Source organism: Triticum dicoccoides, chromosome 6A (assembly GCF_002162155.2).
Source record: "Triticum dicoccoides isolate Atlit2015 ecotype Zavitan chromosome 6A, WEW_v2.0, whole genome shotgun sequence".
In the NCBI taxonomy this organism is placed as follows: Eukaryota; Viridiplantae; Streptophyta; class Magnoliopsida; order Poales; family Poaceae; genus Triticum; species Triticum dicoccoides.
This window is the reverse complement of record NC_041390.1, coordinates 556,920,686-556,925,124: the sequence shown is the minus strand read 5'-3', so window position 1 is coordinate 556,925,124 and position 4,439 is coordinate 556,920,686. Positions and strand designations below refer to the sequence as shown.

Here is a 4,439-nt window from a genome sequence, read left to right as displayed (position 1 = left end):
CCGCCGCCGCCCCTTCCCCTTCCAGAGCTCGTGCTCTTCCTCTCTTCCCCGCCCCCCCTCGCACCGCTGGAGCCGCCGCCGCCCCTTCCCCTTCCACAGCTCGTGCTCTTTCTCTCTTCCCCGCCCCCCTCGCACCGCTGGCCGCCGGCCCGCTGACTCCTTCACCTCCGGGAAGCACCGCCTTGTTTGCTCATGTTCGGCGGCGGCCGTGGTTGAGCTCGAGCCCGGACGCGGCGGTGCGTTGTTGAGCACGGTTGCGGCCCGAAGCGGCGGGGGTAGAGGCGCAGGGCGACGTGAGGCACCCACTGAGTGCCTCTCCACCAAATCCGGTCGCTACCAGCTCGCCTCGGCCTCCTCATCTTCGTGCATCTTCGGGAAGAAGACGACCCGCGCTGAGTCGGCTCTGATCCGCGGTGAGAAGATAGCGGTGAGTGCCCTTTCCACTTCCCTCGTTTCCACGGTCTCTCTCTCAGATTATCTGTTCATCCCCTCGAGATTCGATTACGTGTGTCTGTCTGTTCATTTGCAGGGGGAGCTGGATCCCAAGGGCAAAGTTTCAGTCCTCTAGAGCTGCGGGGAAGAAGAAGAAGATGTGACTCATATATTGCCTGAAGACTCTTCCCTGGAATCAAATATATTCCTATCCCTGCATCATATAAAGTGTGGCCTACAGGTATCCCCTTACTTCTATGTTGCTATGTGCCTGCGTTGTTCAAGTGCATACTATGTTAGTTGCTACCTGCTGCACGGAAAATTTAATATCTTTTAATATTCATGATCCACTGCTAGATTCCCAAAGGAGATATTTTTTTGGTCTTTGTTGTTTTGTTGGTACCTTGCTGTCAAAGAAAGATCTTCAGGTCTGGCTAGGTTCCAAAGAAGAGATTCTTCTTTGTCTTTGTTGTTTTGTTAGCGCTTTACTGTGAAGCATGGCCTTTGCTTTGTCTGGCAAAATATAATACTCAAAAGGAAATGGAAAAGGTACAACATGGACGGATCTACGCCATGGCCAGACCAAAAAAAATGATGGAGATGTGGTTACTGGAAGTAACCCGACCTTCCAAGATCGCCAATTAACATGCTTATTTTCATTATTTGAGGTGGTGGTAGACAACGGCTGCCTAGCAGATAGTTCAAGTCAGGTCAAGTCCTCCTTTTTTGTGGTTAGATCTTAAGCATCGTCGGCTCTAAATTTGAGTTAGCTAGCCCATGTTACTCTGTGAGAGGCGGGCTTAGATTTTGTGTTCAGTTTATGTGTTTCAAGAACATATGCATGTAGATTGTCACTAATATTTGGCTGCTTCATTCTTATCTAAAACTGCAGGTATATTCCCACACTGAGTTGGATTATTGCTATGATTCGGTTGATTTGACATATACTTTATCATGCAGCAAAGCAACGGAGTCATCGATGCAGTGAGAGCTCAGTGTCGCGTCTGTTGGCTGAGCAGCAAGCTAGAGCTGCAGTAACAGAATATAGTGGTTCTACAGTGAGAATCTCATGTCTCTCTCACTATGTGTGTATCTCTCTCTTTCCTGTCCCTTTTTGCCAATCATTCATGCCTTTCATGATCACTGAGGTTTTCTTTTGGGTTTTGTAGTTCTGGATTGCTGGGACAATGATTACCCTGATTAGTTAGGATTTAAACTTGTTAGCCCAGACCAAGATGGATTAGTTTTGATGTATTTTTTGGGTTAGAAAAATGTCAAGCCTTAACATTTACAGGAGCTTTACATATGTTTGGATTATGGTTCTGCTGTAGGCTTGCATAGATAAATAAATAGCACTCTTGCTATCAAAGTGTGTGTTTCATGGGCCTTTCTTTGTTTAAGGGAAATAACTCAATTTTTGTATCAGCTATAATTCTGCTATATTGAAACAAGCGGTGACTATTTCTTTTTTATCTGAACTGAGACATAATTCTGATGTATGTAAACAATCATTGGTTCTTTCTTTTTTATCTGAACTGGGAAATAACTCTAATCAGTTGTTTTTACTGTCTAAGTATCTTCCTTACCTGAAACTTGTGCCAAAACTGGTGTTTCTTTCATGTGTGCCTTGTGTCATAGATTATCCAACCCCCTCTACTTCTGTACAATTTTTTGTGGTGACAGATTGCTGGCACCATGTGAATCTGAAGCTCTACCATTTCCTAATTTTGCTCTCCTGGTCGCCTCTAGGTTTCCTGGCAAGGCGATGATGTGTGAACCCTCTGCGCATGCCTAGCTGTATTGTGGGATGCGGCGGAGGTGGCACATGAGCAGATGAAAGAGGAATAATTGAAGCCCCAATGCCTCCACACATTCTTGCTCCCTGACAATGGGAGTACTAGGTTGCAAACTCCTTCCCCTTCCCTGACATTTACAATTCATTTTCGATTAGCCATCACCGATGTTGACTATTGACTGAAATATTTAGTTCTGTTGCTGCACACCTAATATCTGCACACTGTGCGTCTATCGATTTAGTTGGTCCTCACTGTTTCTGAAAATAGATAGATTGTCCATGATGGATGTCAAATTTGTTGTTGGAATAGTTAATGAGAATCTAGAGTGTCGAATGTTATATCAATCTTTCTTTTGCCTGGATAAACTATTAGTGTTGATCAGCTACAAAGAACAGGAAATAATGTGGCTGGATTAAAATGGAGGTACATGGATTTAGAACAGCGTAAGATATGCTTCTGTACAACAACTATTGAATCAGTAATACAAAATATATTTCTTGAATGGATTTATTATTAAGAATAAAATAAGGCGTGAGAGTTCTAAAGCATCCACTGATAAATCCATGTAATATTTCGAGAAAGAGTTAAACCTGTATATGTTGTGTTCTTGTTATCTAATATTTAGATTCTCAGTTGTATGGAAGTAATAGTACATTTAAGACTATGATAACCATTTATTTAATAGTCACTTGAAACCGTCGCGGTCCTGACGCTTCTATCGAACTAGATTATTTCTTTTTGTACGCTACATTTGTTTTTCTACATAGAAGTGGTGATGATAATAACACGTTTGGTACTGGGTTTATGTGCGCTTATGCAGGAATATGTATCAGGTTGCATCCTCAAGCACTAATGCTTCCCCTCTTGGATTTTGGTTTCTTCGTCCAGGAATTACCCGAGGTATGTGAGGAAACAACACTCAGCAAGAGTTTATATTTTGAGCCTGCTTTCCTGAAGAAATGTCCCGTTGTATAAGCATATTCATTTTTCCAAGAATTTCATTGTTTGACATTAATTAGGAGTTTCTTATACTAAGGACCAAAATCGTTTCCCATCAAATATAATGTCTTTCTCACCTTCCCTCACTGCTCAGTCTCCTGGATGTGGCACACATCACCTCCTTGCGTCCTTGGCCGCTTCGGTGCCCGTTCATGCTCATCGGCGGGACGGTGCAAGGTGCAACTCTGATGCGGTTCCTCGCCGGTTGGACGGCGTTGAGGCGCAACCCCGGCACCCACTGAGTACTGCCTCGGCTACAAACTCCCTCGGTGAGCTCCATCTTCCTCCTGTTCCTCTTCTTTGGGACATGGTCGTGGCTATATTGATGTGGTGCTCATCTGGTTGATGCTCTATGCCCTACTCATGCATCGGTTCCTGCTTGAGCTCTGTAGTTGTGGATCCATGCTATTCTAGGGTTCGCAGGCTGCTGTTCATGTTTAGTTGCTATCATAGGAGCTCATGTGATACTCTGGTTTACATGTGGATGCTCTGGTTTACATGTGGATGCTCTGGTCCTATAGCTATGCTACTGGATCTGCTAAATTGATCAATGACGTTCGTGCTAGGGCGATGATGATTAACCGTGGCTGAAATATGTATGCCTTTGAGTAATCGAGGCACGTGTGGGTATCAAGTTGAATCCTCCCTCTTGTCTCTAGGATCCTTTTTGATCATGTAATACTTGTTGTTTTGTCCTTGGATGGTCATTCTTGTTGAGTGATAACCAGGGCAGCTCCCCTGTATTAACAGATTGGTCTGGTGATAAGAGATGACGGGGGTAGGTTATATGACCGAGGAAAGGCCAATCTGAGCCCACTATGCAATGAACCCTGAACCCTTTTTATTTGTATTTAAAGGTGTTGCTTATCCAGAAACATCCAAAAATAAGAGAAGAGTGTCTCACCAAGCCTCCTTAGTGTTGGGGAACGTAGCAGAAATTCAAAATTTTCTACGCATCACCAAGATCAATCTATGGAGTAATCTAGCAACGACGGGAAGGAGAGTGCATCTACATACCCTTGTAGATCGCTAAGCGGAAGCGTTCAAGTGAATGGGGTTGATGGAGTCGTACTCGTCGTGATCCAAATCACCGATGATCCTAGTGCCGAACGGACGGCACCTCCGTGTTCAACACACGTACAGCCCGGTGACATCTCCTACACCTTGATCCAGCAAGGGGAGAAGGAGAGGTTGGGGAAGACTCCATCCAGC

General features: G+C 44.5%; 1 long non-coding RNA gene across 2 annotated transcripts; it reads left to right on the top strand.

Annotated features, from left to right (window-relative positions):
• LOC119317887 lies at positions 1-4,145 on the top strand. 2 transcript variants are annotated; one of them, XR_005153828.1, is made up of 6 exons: positions 1-427; positions 530-673; positions 1,393-1,517; positions 2,182-2,333; positions 3,049-3,128; positions 3,322-4,145. It is a non-coding gene; the product is annotated as an uncharacterized LOC119317887 (long non-coding RNA). The 2 variants fall into 2 exon arrangements; XR_005153827.1 differs by lacking the exons at positions 2,182-2,333; positions 3,049-3,128; positions 3,322-4,145 and having other exon boundaries at positions 17-427; positions 1,393-1,904.
• The last annotated feature ends 294 nt before the right edge of the window (positions 4,146-4,439 follow it).